At 42.9% G+C, this 19,792-nt stretch overlaps 1 protein-coding gene across 3 annotated transcripts in view; it reads left to right on the top strand.

The window, feature by feature from the left end:
- Nucleotides 1-19,792, top strand: part of GLI1 (GLI family zinc finger 1) — a 151,150-nt gene that overhangs the window by 67,870 nt on the left and 63,488 nt on the right. The window lies entirely within an intron of this gene.

The following is a 19,792-nucleotide window of genomic DNA, read 5'->3' on the forward strand; positions in this document are numbered from 1 at the left end:
CTGATTGAAAGATATTTATGCAAATTTCAACACACAGGGCTCATACCAAGTAATCACATAGAGTATACTTCATAAAAAAAGATCAATGTATATGTCATAGTAGATTTCTCATAATACATTAATCTATACTAACATGATGTCCCACAGAGTAACATAATATATATACATGTAATATGACTGATGGCCATAAATGAATACATAAAAAAAAGGGGGTGAAACAAATAAAAAAAACTATTTGAAACATACAAAAAACATATCAACATAGTAATCAGTTGTGTAATAAAAATGATCTATTTAACCACTTAATGACTGCAGGTTTAATAGTTTAGAATCATATAATCATCACTTTTATACAGATGTAGTAAATTATAATATAGCAATATAGAAATAACATAATAAATCAATAATGAAATAATATAATATAGTGATGGCTAAAAAGATGAAAAAGAAGAAAATGAACGGAAAAGATAGAAGAAAAAGCATGGAAAGAAAGGGAAGGGAAAGAGAAGAGAAGGGGGGAGGGGAGAAAGAAGGAGGAATATGGGGAAGAAGAGGCAGGGAGGGGGGAGGGGGGAAGGGGGAAGGAAAGAAAAAGAGAAAGGAAAAGAAAAAAAAGAAAGAAGAAAAAGAAAGAAAGGAAAAGAAAAATGAAAAAAAAAATGAAACAACAGAAAACACAGTAATGTCCATTGATAACCTATATGGATCACAGAAATACCTTCAGGTCCCATTCTGTATTGAGACCCTTGGGTATTAATGTGTCAATGGTGAAGATCCAGAACGCTTCACGTTGGTAAAGAGTCCTGGATCTGTCTCCGCCACGTTTATGAGATCTGACATGCTCAAGAATGATACATTTGAAGTTGTTAAGACTACCAGATTGACATTCCTTGAAGTGATTAGACACGGGATGTGTAATATCTAAACTTTTTATATGTCTAATATGTTCCAACATTCTTATTTTAAATAGGCGGGTAGTTAATCCCACATATCGTTTATTGCATCCGCAAGTAATCATGTAAATGACATGGTCTGTGTTACATGTCACAAATGACAGAATTTTGTATTCCTTAGTAAGTTCTGTATTAGTAAAACTTGTACATTTTTGAACATATTGACATATTTTACATTTCCCGCATCTAAAGCACCCCTTTAAATCTGGAAATAACCTATTTTTACTGTGCTCATTCTTATCTGAAATCATGCTTGGTTTCACGCTTGCACACCAACACACATCTCTCTGCCGGTCCGGTGTCCAGTGGCGGGCGTTTCAGGAGGGGGGGCCCCGCGCTCCCTCCTCCAGCTCCCCCCCTGTCAGGGGGAAAGTTGGATCACGGCACCGACAGGAAGGAGAGGAGAGAGTGGAGTTAGCACAGGTCCTCGACGGTGTGGGGCCCAAGGCAAGCCGCCTTGCTAGCCGTGCCCTAAGGCCAGCCCGCCGTCTGAGGAGAATTGGCCCAGAAATCCTTCTAGGTGTCTCGTTCTCCCAGCACCACTCGCAACATTGCAATTCTGGAGCATTGTAGAGATTTTCCAAAGCCTATAAAAACACATCCAAAACCCAGAAACACAAACACGTCACTGCTAGAGCACCACCCAGCATATTGCAGGTTGAAAAGTAGGGATGAGATCAACTAAATGGGATAGACTCAATTAGGATATTTGGTAAATAAGTTTGGCTTTAAATGGTTCTGGGATAAGCATGGAAAAGGACAGCTCATGATGTTGTAAAAACAGAAAGCTGATAATGAACTTCTATGTCGGATCTGACTCAACAACACTTTACAGGATACTGGTAATTATATTGGTACAGCACTGCGTACAGGGCAAGCTACATAATGACATGCTGAGCTCCACTGAAATTAAATCAGCATTGCAGGCTTACATTACACCATGAAACGTGGATCTGTACATGTTTTATAGCATATCATATAATTTAAGGTTTTCCTACCTCTTGTTCTCTTACAACTAGTTAACTATTTTATTTATATTTCTGAAACACTATAATTCTAGTTTTAATTCAGTTTAAATACAAGTTGCAATGTTATTTTAAAAGAACCAGCATTATTTTCATATAGTACAAGTGTTGTGTTTGAGACACTGACCCGCCCACTATCAGTTCTTTGTATCCCTTCAGTTTCCTTTACCTCTGATACCAACATTTGGAGTGCATGCTCCTTAGGCAAGGAAGCTCTCCCTTTATCCTACCGAGGAAGGAACAACTTATTGGTAAAGGTATTGGTGTTTAATGTGGGAAAGAATGACTCAAAGACCAGTGTCTGCACCTTGTAACGTTAAACTATTATTATTACAATACTGTACATAATTTTTTCCCCCCTGTATCAGAAAATTGTTAGGTTGGGACTCGTGCCTGTCACGTAGTATGTCCTGTTCTGTAGATACAATGAGAAATACATAGGAACACATTATTGTCATTAAAAGAAATTAAAAGCGGCATTATGATTTAAGGCTCTAGCACTAACATTTGGGTTGTATATGCTCTGTATTGTTCCACCATTTACATGTCTATGCATATAATCAGTACTACAGCACTAAATGAATTAAAAACTACTGGTATCTAATAAAGAGAGAAAAAAAAACCCCCAGCTTCCAGTCGTCTGGAAGAGAAAATGTCACCACCTGGAATAACATTGCAAACCACCCTGAATGTATGGCACAGGAACAGGCAGAGCGGCTGGCCCACCTCTGCAAACAAATTAAACCAACTTCATCTGGCTTCCCTGGAACCTATTTCAAACGCATTTCATACTGTATGTGAGAGACTGCAAGTACAGTAGTTAGCAATTTTGTTCCCCAAAGCTGGAGATTTCCACCCATGTAGCCAGGGTTGCATATGGATGCTCAAGTATTTCCAGGACCAAATCTTTTGTAAAAGTCTGACCTAGACGACCAAGGTATAGCCGGGATCTGGTGGCACCACCAGGTGCAAAACGCCTAGGAGAGCCTACAGTGGCTCCTTTTTATTCATGTTTAAGGAATAAAGATTTTTTTACATTCTCAATGTATTTATTGAAATGCAGACCATATTTTAGTTTTTTTAAATACAGGACTGGTACCGCAGGCCACCAGGGACCCACGGACGCCCACGGGGACCACCTGAGGACCCCCGGACACCCGCAGGGACCACCCGAGGCCCCCCTTACACCCGTGGGAACCACCTGAGGGCCCCCAGACACTGTGGGAACTACCCGAGGGACCCCAGACACCCTTGGGGATGACCCGGGGTCCACCAGACACCCGTGGGGACCACCCATGGACCCCCTTCGGGCCCATGGGCACCCATGAGGACCACCTGGAGGCCCATGGAGCCTAGCGGGGACCACCTGAGGGCTCCCAGACACCCGAGGGAACCCCCAGTGGTGCCCTGTGCCCTGCGGACACCCGTGGGTATTAATCCGGTGTGTAAAAGAATAAATAATGGTTTTATGTGGGGGCACAAAGGGTGGGTTATGTATTGGTGGTTATTACATATTTTAATTAACATCTTCTTACTATTGTAGAGGAGAAGGGGGTCTCCAGAGCACCGTGTTGATTTCAGGTCCGGGGACCCCCTGCTTTCCGAGATACAGGCCCTGTTGTGGGGTGCAGGTATCGCCTCTGCCTTTAAATGTCCCGTGTCACGTGACTGGGACATTTCAATGCATAGGAGATACCGGCATTGGAGATACCCCAGCTTATCTATACCAGTAATAAAATGAAAATATTTTTATTTCGGGTGAGATTTGCGCAGAGAGAAGCGGCTCTCTCTCTCTGCAGCAGAATCAACTCGCCGGGTGAACCCTTTTCAGAGGGCAGATAATCTCGGCGCCGGCTACTCGCCATTTGTTGAAATGTTGCTATCACTGGTATTCGGGGCTTTCTGCATACCGTGATAGCAACGCTGTCAAAAATGTCGATTAAAAAAACATGACGATTTTTTCTATCGGACTTTACTGCATGAGCCCCTTTGTTTGTTATTTGTTGTCCTGTAGTACCCAATTCTCCATACTACTTTGAGTTGTCTGAAGCTTCTGAATTATCTGCTCGTTTACGGTCCAAGTCCAGACAGAATACAATAGTCCTCTTGAGACAAAAGTGTAAATTTCCTTTTAAATATTGTCCTGCGCCTTCCAAATGTGCTCCAATCAATCTTAATTCTCCTGTTGATTTCTTTGACAAGGCTCACATCCATTGATATTTGCTGATCAGGGTAGACATCATTTTGACTTCTAGCTCTATACCATCTATGTTGATCTTTGTAGATTTTATACATATGCTGAACATCACTTGGGTCTTGCTGAAATTGACATGGAGGCCCATATTCTTACTTGCTTCAAAGAGTGCTATAAATCTTTGCTGGAGATCTTCTGGACTTGTGGGGAAATAACAATGTTGTCTGCAAATTGTAGGTGACTTATATATTCACCGTTGATTTTGATTCCTTTTTCTTCCTGAACAATTCAAGTGTTGCTGTGAAAATCTTTGGTGACATGAGGTCCCACACCATTGCTGATCCTTAATTTGCTTATATTTGAGGGTGACCATATTTTTCCAGTGATTAACCAGTACAAATTTTGCGCATGCGTGAACGGCCCACGCCGACCACACATGCGGGAATGGACAGAGCCAACCATGCATGCGGGAATGGCCACAGCCAACCACGCATGCGCGATCAGCTATTGATGCTGTACGAATGGCCCACACCAATAACGCAGCTGGCAATAGTATAACACGCATGCGTGGCCGGCAATCGCGCATGCTCCGGAACGGCTCTTGCCGGTAGCGCTTTTACGATCGGCTCTTGCCGGCAGCGCATTCGCAATCGGCGCGGGCCATTTGCACATGCGCCAACAGAAAGAGCCGATCGCGTATGCGTGGGATTATCTCTTGCCGGCAGCACATGTGTGATCGGCGTGGCCTGGACGCATGCGCCAATGGCAAGACAAAAAAATGGGACATTTTTTCACTTTTAAATAGTCGTCGGGACACAATCCCAAAAACCGGGACAATCCCTCCCCCAAAAGAAACGGGACATCTCCTCACCCAATTATATCTTCATGCAGTCTAATCATTGATTTATATGGCGTTTTATTCAATGTTCATTACAATATCAATGTACGTTTCTTCAAAATTTTTACTTCTAATGCATTTTGGCGCTCAAACTACAGGCCAATCTCTCTTCTCTCAATACTATCCAAAGTCATGGAAAAAAGTGTTCACAACCAATTAAGCGATTACTATACCAAGACAAATTTCCCTAGCCAATTCCAATCTGGCTTTCGCCCCAGACACTCCACCATAACTACCCTGCTAAAAGTTTGCAATGACATCTAGTGTTGAATGGAACTGGGACAACTCACTGGTGCAATATTCCAAGATTTTGCCAAAGATTTTGATACTGTTGATCATGTTATCTTGCTTAACAAACTCCAGTGCTCTGGAATAGGGAAGCATACTTTAAACTGGTTTAATTCCAACCTATTAGGTAGATCCCACCATGTGTTTATCTCAGGCTCTAACTCCAACCCCTTGGATATCACCTATGGTGTCCCACAAGGCTCTGTTCTGGGGCCCCTACTCTTCTCAGTGTTCATCAATGATCTTCCTAGAGCTTGTAAGGGAGCTTCAATACACATGTATGCAGATGACACAATCTTATATGCACACAGCCCTAGCCTCTCCCACCTTGAACACATATTTTAATCTGACTTTTTGAGACTTGAAAATTGGATTTCCCAAAACAAACTGTTTTTAAACACTGACAAGACTGTAACAATGGTATTTGGGACCAATGCTACATTTTTTAAGCTTCCAATGACTGAGCTCCAGATCTAAACCAACACTAATACCACCCTAACTCCTGTTACTATTTTAAAAAATTGGGCATATGATTTGACTCCCATTTAACATTTGGGATGCACATTGATACCCTGACATCAAAACCTATGCCAAATGATGTGTACTTTACAGAAAAAATCCTCCCTAAGTCTGCTGGTCAGAAAGCGTATTGCACAGCAGATGCTAATGCCAATTATCGACTATGGGGACATAGTATACGGCTCGGAACCCAAACCCACCTTAGCAAACTTGCTACCCTCTACAATTCAATATGCCATTTTGTTTTCTAATGCAACCACAACACACATCACTGCGAAATTCTCAAAGAACTAGATTGGTCACCACTTGAGTGAAGGCGCCAAGTTCATCACTCCTCTCTTGACTTCAAATACTTTCTGGGCAAGCTACCCGTCTATCTGAACAAGCTCCTCACCCCTACCACATGCAGCACTTATCATCTGAGATCTGACTCGAAAAGACTGTTCATGGTCCCAAGGTTCAGCAAAGTATCCGTCTGCTCCTCCGTCTCTTACCGTGCACCCCAAAACTGGAACAATCTACCAGAGACTCTCACAGCCACCACCAGTCTAAATTCTTTCAAAACTAAAGCTGTCTCACATTTTAATCTGGACTGTAACTGTTACATAAGCCTATAATATATATTATCTCTAACTGTGCATGCAATGTCTTGTATATAACGTATACCCTGTTCACTTATGTAACTATGTATTTGTAACCATGTAGTATTTGTCATCTTAATTCTATGCCCAGGACATACTTGAAAACCAGAGGTAACTCACTATGTATTACTTCCTGGTAAAACATTTGATAAATAGATACATTCAGAACAGCCGAGATGTAGACAGGATATTTTTTTCTTTCTGAAATCTATAAGTCCTAAGCCAAGTGATAGATTGTATTAGTTACTTCTACTACTTCTTGTACAACTTGGATATCGTCCATTGTGTTGTATCCACTGCGAAATCCCACTTGTTCTCTAGGCTGGAAAAAGTCCAGGTTCTGTTGCAGCTGATTAGTGAGCATCTGTGTGCAAATAATTGTACATTATTGAAACATTAGTAGACTGATTGGCCTGTAGTTCTTGGTGTGTTTTGTGTCTCTTTTCGTATATGGATAAAAATAACCGTGGCATTGTTTCACTGTTCTGGAATTGTCCTGTTCTTTAAGTAGCATGGTAAGAGTTCTGCAAGGATTTTTTCCACTTTCTCCAGCTTCCTTAAAGAATTCAGTAGTTCCATGTTCCCCTGGGCCTTTCCATTCTTCATGGATTGTATTGCCATTGCTACTTATTGTGGAAGAACACATGGCACATCAATAGTAGTTTCTTCTCTCTTGACTCTCATCCTTTGATGCACCCCCCTCCTTACCTCGTGCGCGGGGTCGTGTGACGTCACGTGATCCGCAGTGTCATTTGACGTCACGTTACCATTGTAACCGTGACGTCACATGATCCTGCGGCGTCATTTGACGCCGCGTTGCCATGGTCACGCGTCCTGCAGGCGGCAGAACCTCGGTAAGTAGTGGTTGCAGAGGCCTTGCGCGGTCCCCCGGCATTTAATTTAAATGCCTTGAGGAAGAGCACAAGACCTCTGCATGGCCTGTGCAACCCCCCAACCCCAAAAAATCTCGTGCCCCCGCCCCCCAGTTTGCGTACCGCTGCTCTATTTTATATGAGTTCTTCGACAATTTGTTTTGTAGCAGTCTTAAACTCACTCTATGTTAAGTGCTTACTCAGTCTCTTATTGTTGATCTACCATGTTTGCTTGAGTGTGGTGATTTACTTCTTCCCAACCATGGGCCTCATGCAGTAGGCGGCGGAAAATTGCATTCGCCAGGGGTTTGAATTCACCATGTTTTTGGCGTGTTGCCCTCGCTGTATGCAGGAAGGGCCGAATCCCTGGCAAATCACAGCGAGAGCAACATTCCCAAACATGGCGAGTAACCGGTGGCGAGACAGTCTGCCTGGCGAGAAGCTGCCGAGAAGTCGTCCCCTGCCGCAGAGAGAGATCCGCCACTCTCTCTGCACAAACCTCGGAAAAATAAAAAATATTTGAAATCAATTTTTATTCATAGTGTAGATGTGCAGGGGGTCTCCAGGAGCTGAATCGCATTGGTTTCAGGTCCGGGGACCCCCTGATTCCCGAGATACAGGCCCCTTTGTGAGGTGCCGCTATCCCTCTGCATTTAAATGTCCCGATCACGTGACCGCGGAATGTAAACCGCATTGATTTGTGGATCAGGGACCCCCTGCTTCCCGAGTTACAGGCCCCGGTATGTGTCATCAGGTGCCAGTGTCGCCGCCATCTATATAGCGTCCCATACGCGATGTGCCCGCTATAAAGATGGCGGCGACATTGGCACCAATGCCCCAAACCAGGGCCTGTAACTCGGGAATTAGGGGGTCCCTGATCCACAAATCAATGCGGTTCTGCTCAGGAGACCCCCTGCTCCCGCACAATATTATTAAAATACATAAATGCTGCTTCATTACCATAGCGGATATCCGCGAAGGCAATGAAGGGGTTAAGGCATAATAGCAAGTTTATTGGGGACAATTGCCCCCCAATAAACATTGCAATAAACAACATTACACCCCCTGTGCCCCCAACAACCCCTATACCCCCAGTACATATATTACATTTTTGGGATGCACAGCAATGATACTACTGTATAGGCCGGCGGTGGCCAGTACGTCATGAAAACAAAGATGGCCAGCGACACATGGTACGGTAGCTAATCAGAGCGTGGGAACGAAATTCCAACTTTGATTGGCTGAAGCAAAGCCTCTGTCACATGGTCTGCCAGAGCCAATCAGAGTTGGGATTTTGTTCCCACGCTCTGATTGGCTACCGTACCATGTGCCACGGGCCATCTTTGTTTTCATGACGTCATCTTAAAGGCAATTGAAGCTCAGCCATTCTGATTGGCTGGCGTCATTGCCTTTAAATGACGTCATGATTCCCCCCCCCCCCCCCAAATCACATGGTTTTCACGGCCCAATCAGGGCCGTGGGAAACATTTGACGAAAATGTGATGTCATAGGCCTATAAAAGCCTATGTCGTCTCAGTTTGAAGCCAGACGCCGAGGAGGACAGACCTCCTACAGATAGAAGAGGACCAGGGTGTGGCGCTAGAAGAGAAGAAGACCCGGAAGAAGACAGAAGACAGAAGAAAGAAGAATAGAGATTACAGATGAAGCCCCCCTTTGACGAAATGGATTACAAATAGAAGACAGAAGACACACGTGGATTGTAAGGGTTTATTATTTTATGGTTACCTTTGGATTGGTTCGCGAGCTTCCGGTTCCCCTGGATTTCGGGGAGTGGGCATCTAATGGTAAGTAAACAAAAGAAAAGTTTATTATTTTAACTTTTACAGGTTTTTTTGATTTTTTTATTCATGTTTCCCCCCCCCCCCCCCCCCCCCCCATTTAATGCCTCTGAATTGATCTATGTCCCTATGGATATACATACATTCAGGGACACTGAATGGGTGTATTCTATGTGATTTTTTTTTATGGAAATGCATTGTTTTGTATGCTCTTGTATTGCCCCTGTATGTTATGTTTATCTATATGGATAGACATACAGGGATAATAAATGATTGATTTGCTAATGTTGATGTTTTTTTCATGTATTTCAAATGTATTTAGCTGCTTTATTTCTACATTGTTGTGTGTGTAATTGAATTTGTATTTAGTTCAATGTAATTTTTATTGCTCTTTGCAAGAGTCTATTTCAGGGTCTTGCTTTTGAATAATGGCTTATTTCTGGTAGTTAGATTTGTATGATGGTGGTTACTTTGAATTAGAATTATTTTCTCATTTGTTTGTATTTAGGAATTGAATAGTGAATTGTATAATTGATTGGGATTGTACTGTAATTGATTTAGGAAATTGATTGATTGATGGTAAATGTATTTATGTTTACTTGCTTAGTTTCTATTTGAATTTGTGGCTGGCATTGTATGTATAGTGGCTATATAGTGGCTGGCATAGTGTATTTTATTTTGAAATTGATTTTGCATAGTGTTACATGATGCACAGATTAATTGCATCATGTACACACTCAATGCAATTGTGTGACATTTGATATACATTTGTCTAGCTGCTGGTTTAATTGTAAGATGCAATGTGGTGATTTTAAGATTAACATTTCATGTTTTTATTTATTCATGTTTTATGTGTTTCATAATGGGCAAATAATCTATTATCCATATCTGGATAGTAGTTATTTTGTACATTACTGTACTGTATGTGTGTGTGTGTGGGGGAGGGGGGGGTATTTATGTATTTAAATGTATAGGACAGGTTTATTGTGTTTACATACAGGGTTGGTTCCTTTTGGTCTGCGGGGACCTTTGGAGACCACCTGAGGTCTCCTCAGGCTTCTCATGGGTAAACGGCTGGCGTGACCACGGGGGACACCTGCGGGGAAGAACTGGTGGCCCCATCTGTGGGGGCACTGCGGACCCGAAGGGACCACCCGTGGGCCACCAGACCCCCGTGGGAACCACCCGAGGCCGGTCAGACACCTGTGGGTCTGACACGGGGCCCCCCAGACAGCCGCGGGCCTACCCATGGAGACCCCATTGTGGCCCACGGTGACCCGCGGAGACCACCTGGTGGACCACGGCGCCTGGCGGGGACCACCCATAGGCATCCAGACCCTGTTTGAAACATGGTGCTGGGCTACTGTGAGGTCTACGGACACCCGTCAGGCCCACCGGGGACTCCCTGTATGTAAAATAATAAATCATGTATTTATGGGGAACAGGGGGTGGGTTATGTATGTAATAAATATAATGATGTTTATTGTGGGGCTGTGTATTGTTTTTATTGTGGGTACTGGGGGTGGGGGAAGGGGGTATTGGCCCCAAGGGTATGTGGGTAGGCCTCCCGCCTGGGTAGTTGCTGAGGGTGGTTAGGCTTCACGGGGTGGGTAGTGGGGGAGGGTATTTAAGCCTCCCGAGTGCAGGGTGAGCGTGGGTTAACCCCTTAATGACTGTAGCGATTAATAACCGCTATGGTGATTAAGGGGTTGGGGACATTACATTGGCTTTTGTTATTCTTGTTAATGTTTTGCAGCATCGGAGGGGGAATGGACGGTGATGAAGATGAGGATGGCCTTCATCGTGGCAGCCGGACAAGGGTGAGTGCAATATGTATTGAATGTATTTATGGTTCTTTATGTATTTTAAATGGGCAAATGCACTATTATCAATTTATGGATAATAGTAATTTTGCACATTACCAGACTGTATGTGTTAGGGGGGGGTGTGTATTTTTTTATAAGTATTTGTGTTTTTTAATTTTTATGGGGGGCACTGAATTGGTACTGCAGGCCCGCGGGGACACCTGCGGGTAACACCCGAGGGCCACCGCCAGCCTATACTATCAATGCTTTGCATATATTGTATGTACTGTATGTTAGGGGGGTATAGGGGTTGTTGGTGTAATATATATATATATATATTTATTTTGTGGGGCTGTTGTGTGTGTGTATTTTTTTTATTGTGGGTAGTGGGGGTGGGTGAAGGAGGTATTAGCCCCAACGGTGGTTGTTTAGGGCTTGCGGGTGGGTAGCGGGAGGGCTTAACCCCTTCATGACCGTGGCGGTATTAACCGCTAAGGTAATGAAGGGTTAAGTCCACCCACAAGCCCTAAACAGCCATCAAGGGCCAAATATCCACTTCACACCCCCCCCACTACCCACAATAAACCTGGCACGGCTGGTTAACCCCTTTATTGCCTTAGCGGTTAGCCGCTAAGGTAATGAAGTGGGCTTTAAATGCATTTTTCCTGCCTCGGATGCATGGCGGGAGGCTCCGGTGCTGGTATTAATGGGTATCAGCTCCGGAGACCCCGGCATCAATCCCAGGCAGGAAAAGGGTCTGATTTTTTCTAAGTGCCGTTCCGCCGCTCATCCGCAGCCTCCCCCCAGCCACTTGCCAACTTTTTGGGCCGAGACGGATTGCCGTGAAAATCTAAATTCTAGAGTGGCTATTTTTATCATTGCGTTATTTCTGGGAATAGCCTGCGAGCAATGTACTCGGTATAGGACTTAACTCTTTCATTATGTAGCCCTCTTTCCTACGCTCTAGAGTGACTACGGGTACTGCACACACCTGTTGGCTCAAGGAGATCTGGGCCTCCGCTAACTGGGAGCCTGGGGTAATAGTTATCTTATTGGCAGCGCCTCCACTTACCCAGGATCCCTATTGCGTAAGATTTCCCTGGGTAAGAACAATAGCAACACACATCCGATTGTAACTGTTTACTGTAAGTACTGATAGAACCTTAGGTATAGCAATAACACATATAACACACATCAACCAACTTCTTATAATATAACCCTAGTGGCTCGGCCACTCTCATAAGGAGAAATGTCACTGTCCCGTCACCGCGTGCCCCCACACCGTGTCCATGTAACTGTAATTATGTATATAGGCTCAGTCCTTTGGCCACTCCACTTAGTGTCCCCAAAGAGTGTTCCCTAAGGCGGGATCAGCGCCTGTTGACCGGTGTTGGTGCACTTTAGTAAATACCTTCCGGCCACTGTGGTGACCGGCAACAACTTCACAAAGGATCCGCCGATCCAGCGCAGTCTCTCACGAGTAGTGGATGATGCACAGCAGTCTGGGCCCAAACGTCTGTCACCAACCGCAGCTCCGCGATACTGTGTCCCTATCTGTCTATGCAGTAAGGGGCATGTGTCACTATCAATATAGGGCGTCCCTGCAGCACCACAAGCTATGGTGACTCAGGGAACACACTGGGGCCTGAGGGAGAATCTGCCTACGCAGGTGGGTCACTGACCCCCTGCCCACACACTACCTCTCTCCTTGCTCCTCCGGTGCCCTCTGGCTAGCGTGGTCTCTCCCCCACGCTTCCCTTTCCTGCCTCCCGCGAATCCAGCCCTCCTATTCGCTCCCTGGCGTCAGGTGACTTTGCTAAGGCTCCTGGGAGTTGTAGTTACTGGCTGAGCCTCTTTCTTATTGGCCAGCCGTTCGCGCGCTTGCACTGTGCATGTGCGACCTCTCGCCACTCTGACAGTGCTTCTAACTATGTCGCAACAACATGGCGGCGCCCTATGCTGTCGGACCACCTAGGAACCTTCCAAACACTTCCTCTGGAGACACGCTGCAGCGAAGAGAAGCAAACTAAGACATCCCTACAATTATAAAAAGTTAGGTGCCATACAAAGATATATATTAGAGATCATATAAATGTCTGAAACACATCATAAACTATAGTATGTTTTATAGTTATTAAAGTGATATGTTTGTGTGATCTAATATGGTATATACTGTAATCATGACTGTATTAAGTATGGGTGTACAATAATGGCTATCCATACATACCTCAACAATATTAATTAATAACTTTTAATAATGTACAATTAAAATAACTGAAGGAACTATAAATAACGAAAAAAGTGCAATTTTTTTTTAAAGGTATCCATATTATAACAATATTTGCATTATCTGTAGGTAACGCACATGAGTAACGTGTCTTTAACGCATGCATTAATAGTGCAAGTTAATGTTTGGCCAATGCGTTTGTGCAGTGAATTGGTTAACGCATCTCTGTGCAACGGAAATCACTACTAATAGCGCTGCTACTTTTACTAACAAACGTGGTATTTGCATATATTCGCTTTGAGGATACCCGTTAAATTGAAGAAAAATAACGTCTGTTACCTATTTCGGTAACGGTTGTTAGCACAAATTTTACGGTCTTCTGAGGAGCTACCCTTAACAGTACAGAGAGGCATGCAGAGTTACATAATAAGCAAACAAAACAAAAAAAACATACTTTTTTTTTAAGGATATCCGTAGTTTTTAAGGTCAGACAAGGTCACTCTGAGATTTGCTGCCTACATACCAAAATTATTTGATGCATATTCTAATGAAACATACAAATTGGACTGACTAGGGATCCCACTTATTATTTAGAACTATGTTACAACCTTATCAAACATTAAGCATTCACTAGCCAGTACTTAAGGAGGAGAAGGTTTAAGGAAGTATGAGGGTTTATTGTAACCCCCAAGTGATCCTGTCTTTTTTTCGTGAGAGATTTGTGAGGACCCCATATTACTTCCACATGAATGAGGTTGATGTGAAGTGGTACTACAGCTACAAGTAGAGTAATGGGAACAAAGAAAAACCAGCAATCCCTGGAGGTTTACAGAAAGAACCCCTTTGGCATATACAATCTCAACCTTTCAGGGTCCAGCATGCAAGGGTCCCTACTTAAGGTCGAATGGCAGAGAGGGACCGGCATCTTGAGATGCTCTTCACAGACAAATAACATGAATAACTGAGGGTATGAAGAAGAATCTTTAACGATAAAGTGGCCACACAACTCCAGGCTCGTCCAGATCTAGTGTTATATCTGCCGACTAAATTCATTTTCCCAGGAAGAATAATTTAGATCCATATTTAAGCAGTTACGATTCCTATAAAAGAGCAAGCCTAAAGCTTTGAGAATAGATAAAAGGGGCTGTTCAACGTACTCGAGGAAACATGAGAGAGAACAGGTCAGATGAAACAGTGGTATATCTGTGATCACCTATAGTTTTATACAAGTACCCAATAAGTAAATTAAGGAAGGATGTTACATACAGGAAGGTTGACTTGATATACAAAAAATATCATACACTGTAGTTTATATGCCACTGTTTTGGATATGCCTGTTTTTTGGGGAGAAATGTGAGTAGGATCAAGTATCTCTAACCACATATTCCCTTGTGCCATATGCGTATTACACTATTTTGTGCCTTTTTAAATCTATTTTGGGTTGCCTGATGTGAAGAAAATAATGTATTGGAAGATGTGCTGGAACTTTTCTTTGGGAGGGTTTGAGCAGCAACAACCTTGTTTATTTCATTGTGCTCACTTTGATCTTTTTTCACTTAAAATCACCTTTTCTTTTAGTGCTTTATTTTTTTTAGAATATTACATTCCCATTCACATTGAATGTCACACTATTTGTATAGAATACATAATCACAGGTATTTGCACTGGTTTATGCACTTATTATAGTTTATTGTTACTTTTTCACAAATAATACATTTTTTTTTATTAATTTGAGTAAATGTAAGGAGGAGCACCACTTGTAATATTTGTTATTCTGCTATAGTGTACACTGGTAGAGAGAGTTAGGACAGGTCAGATGGGGGTATGTATTACTGCCCATCTAGTAAGGGTGTTTAAAAAACAAACAAAAACCAAGTGAAACTGATTAACAGTATACAGGCATACCCCGCTTTAAGTACACTCACTTTAAGTACACTCGCGAGTAAGTACATATCGCCCAATAGTCAAACGGCAGCTCACGCATGCGCCTGTCAGCACTTCCTGAACAGCAAAGTTGAACTCCCTTCCTGCACTGAAGCTGTGCACAAGCGGGGAGACTATAGAGCCTGTTACACATGTGTTATTTACATCAGTTATGCACGTATATGACGATTGCAGTACAGTACATGCATCGATAAGTGGAAAAAAGGCAGTGCTTCACTTTAAGTACATTTTCGCTTTACATACTGTACATGCTCCGGTCCCATTGCGTACGTTAATGCGGGGTATGCCTGTATATATATAAATATACAGTGTTTGACAAACCTATACATTTGCTCGCCCCGGGCGAGTGGATTTAACATCGTGGCGAGCTCCTATCGGCCCAAGCAGCATACGTTTGGTACTAGATGGCGAGTAGATTTTTTGGTGTGGCGAGTAGATTTTTTGGTGATTTGGTGATTTGTGATTTGTCAACCACTGTATATATATATATATATATATATATATATATATATATATATATATATATACACACACACACACGTACTGGTAGAGACAGGTTAGCTGGTACTCTTTCATTCTCAATGCCTACCTACTTACAGTATTATATAGTGCTTCTTTAACCCAACTGGAACTAATTGACATGTAAATATACTATATATATTCTGACAAAGAGAAGGACACAGGTCAGTTGGTGCCCCCCCTGCTTACAGTAGAAGATTACAAATCAAATCAAAATATTTTTTAATATTTTGTAACTAGGCACCAACACAGATGTTAGTTATGGTGTTGTACCCAACTGCAACTGACTGGTATATAATACAGGTAGAGTAGATAGGTCAGATGGTGACTATTACATAGTCACAGTTACCCAACCAAATGGAACTAGTCTGGTCTGGAACTGATTGTCTGAGAGAAGTCAGGAGGTGGGTGGCTTGTCTCTGCTTATTACTATTCAAGTCCAGTATACATTTGTTTTTTGACCCACCCCTCCCCTCCACTTTTTTTTACATTGGTGTGAAGCAGGAGGTCTCTGGAGTTAAACCGTACTCTACTGGGGAAGGTGTCGCCATTTGCGCCTCCTCCCGAGAAACTAAAACGATGGTTTAAATCGCCTGTGTTACACAAACCAATAGGAAGCAACAGCATCATCCGTCGCAGGTCCATTTTGTCCTGTGATGCTGGGATGTAAATATCCAGAAGTAACTGGTGGCACCTTTCCCAGTACATTTCTCGGGAACACATTTCAGCTCCGGAAACCTGCTGCTTCCCACCTATGTAAAAAAAAAGGGGGGGGGAGGGGAGGGACAAGACATGTATTGCTCCTTTCATATAAAGCTCAACCCCGTTATATCGCGATCCGTTACAACGCGAATCCGCTTATAACGCAATGTGAGCATCTAGCCTTTGCCTTGCTGGGGTGACCAGGGCTTTTCATGTGCCAATTGGAAGGGAGCTTCCTGCCTATGCCCCCCCCCCCCTCCTCCGCAGCTCTGGCGTCAAATGACATCGCAGGGTCATGTGACATCACAAACAAAAAGAGAAACAGGAGCGCTAATGGTAAACAGCAGATGTAATGGTGGACAAGAATAAACAAACAGCAATAAGTTTGTTATACACTAAAGAGACAACACCGTATGTAACAATGAGGTTATACTAAATAACTAAAGATGAATAAAAGAACCAAAAAACTTTTGCCTGTGTGGGTGTTGAGAGAAGATGGCCCGATGTAAACCTGGCTGTAAACCTGGGCTGTCCACTGTAGCACAAGGTAGGTGTCCCCCCGAAACAATGGTGCTGCACGTATGCTCAGGAGCCGATTCAGGAACCGATGTTGCTGCCACTGCCTCTCCCTTTGTTGCGCTCGTCCCTCGGGTGTTCCCACTCGGGGGGTGTTGTGCTGCCGTCTGGGGTTCGGCTGCTGGTATCCTGGCGTCCTGGTGGGAGTCAGCTTCCTCCCTCCTGCCACTCCACTACGCACTTCCGTTGTCAGGGGGCGGGCTACCGGATGCTCGGAGCTCCCCTCGTTGTGTCCACCCAGTCAGACAGGCTAGAGTCCCTGGTTTATGCAATCTTTAGCGTGACTCTCAGCGGGCATCTACCCACTAGAAGAGCCTCTGGTGTATTAAAAATCAATATTCAATAATCCAACGCGTTTCAGCGTACCTACGCCTTCTTCAGGGATAATTTTGGAACAGTGCTCTGCAAACCTTAAATGTCTGCAATCAATTTAGTTAGAATCTTGCTGATTGGCCAAGATCTTAATGAGTAAATTACTACCAGCCATTTAACCCAGTTTGGGTATTGATGGCTCAGTAGTATCCAATAGGGATTATGACTAGACAAACAGATTAAAAGAGCAGTGTCCCAACTTTTCAGTCCATATCATTGCACCCAGTAAATTAAAAACATTTTATTGATATCACATAGTGCAATCCTACTGTATAGACCAACATAAATAACTTTATACATGATACATATTACAAATTTATTAAAATCCTAACTGCTATAGGGCTACCTGCATTAAAATCCTAGCGGATATAGGGCTAAATGCCCCGCCTGTTTTACTATTGTTATTGAAATGCCAGTAAATCTAGCTCTTCATTCAAACCTTCAGGTGCCATGGTGTGTAGTTTGAAAATCCAGTAAGATTCCCTCTGTCTTAACCTCAGGAACCTATCCCCTCTCATAGCACCTATGCTGACACTCTCAATTCCCAAAAGTTTTAACCCTTGGGGATCCCGTGCATGCTCCAACGTGAAATGTCTGTATATACCATGACCCACGAACCCCTTGGTGATATTGCGTTTATGCCCAAGGAATCTTTCCCTCAATTTTCTCTTAGTGCGCCCCACGTATTGTCGCCCGCAGGGGCACGCTAGAAGGTATATAACATGAGTACTGTTACAGTTAATAAATTGTTTTATTGGGAACTTGTCTTGTGTAATTTTTGAAGTGAATGTATTTACTTTATTGCTGATGTGGTGACAGGTTAAACATCTATTCCCTCCACATTTGTGGCAACCCATTGGGAGTGCTGGAAGCCAGGTTTCTCGTATTCCAGAAATGCTTCTTGTCCCATCTTTATTCCTACGTAGCATACTAGGTGCAATAATGTTTTTCAGTGATTTAGCTTTTCTAAAAATTATTGACTGTCTTTCCTCTAGTGTATTTTTTAGAAGATTATCATTCATCAGGATCCCCCAGTGTCTGTTAACTATTTTTTTGATGGTGTTAGCCGACCTGTTGTATTTCGTGATAAACATTGTCTTGCTTTCTATTTCTTTTGTTTTATTTTTTTATTTTTTACCTTATTATTCACAATTGTGTTTCTGTTCATATTTCTTACTTTCCCTAAGGCTTGTTCTAGATCTTCAGTCCTATAACCATTATCCACACATTTTTTCTTTAATATAATAGCCTGTTCTTCAAAGTCTGCTTCTTTGGTGCAGTTTCTCTTAATACGCAGGAATGGTCCATAAGGGATATTTGATTTCCACTTTTTCAAATGATTGCTCTTTGAGTGTAGGTAACTATTGGCATCGACTGTTTTGAAGTATGTTTTGGTGCAAATTTTAGCACTCTCACTGAATAGATTAAGATCTAAGAAATTTATAGATTTTACATCATATATTACCATGAATTTAAGATTCATGTCATTATTGTTAATAAAAACAATAAAATCTTTAAGACTATCCACTCCCCCCTTCCAAATAAAAACAAGATCATCTATAAATCGCTTATAAAACAATATATTATCTAAAAATGGGTTATTAGTCCAAATGGATGTTTCCTCCCAGTAGCCAATGTAAAGGTTGGCAAAACTGGGAGCAAATTTAGTGCCCATAGCTGTTCTGCAGCGGTGTTGATAAAATTTACCCTCAAAGTTAAAATAATTATGTTTTAAGATATAGTTAAATATTCTCACAACCCAGGGGGAGCATAAAGGATAAAAACAACAGAAAAAAAAACAAACTAAGCGCAGACAATCAAATTCAGTGTGAAAAAAATGGTGGTTAACTTAGCTCTTCTGTGCAGCCTACTCACAAGATAGTAGTAGGGTACAGGCAATAACAACAGGTAACGTGGAATCTATGGAATCTTCTAAATGCAGACAGGATACTGCTCACGCTCAGAAGTCAGGTTGATTAGGGCATGGAAAAATAAAGAGAAATCTCCATGGTGCAGACCAATGGTACAAAAGGATACTTTATAGTAATGCTAAAAATGTGCACTTACAATATAAAAATGTAAAATCAACATTTATCACTCAATAGTGAATAAGGAATGTTGGGGATAGTGCCGCAGCTCACCGCACCGCCATCGCTCCGTGACTTCTGTGTATTAGGCCGTCTGTGCTTTCCTCTCCACCGCAGTGTTTAGAGATCTCCTCGGGCACTCTCTCCGGTGCGATACGTCACTTCCGGTCTCCTCAGGGAACTCCGTTGCGTCACTTCCGGTACGGCTTGTGATGGACAGCTAGCAGCACCAATCCTCTCTCTTCCTGGGCGGGTCCACTCTACGCATTTCGCTAATAGGACAGACTCCTGACGAAGCCAGCTGTCCTATTGGCGAAACGCATAGAGTGGACCCGCCCAGAAAGAGAGAGGATTGGTGCTGCTAGCTGTCC

This window comes from Ascaphus truei, chromosome 3 (assembly GCF_040206685.1).
Source record: "Ascaphus truei isolate aAscTru1 chromosome 3, aAscTru1.hap1, whole genome shotgun sequence".
Lineage (NCBI taxonomy): Eukaryota > Metazoa > Chordata > Amphibia > Anura > Ascaphidae > Ascaphus > Ascaphus truei.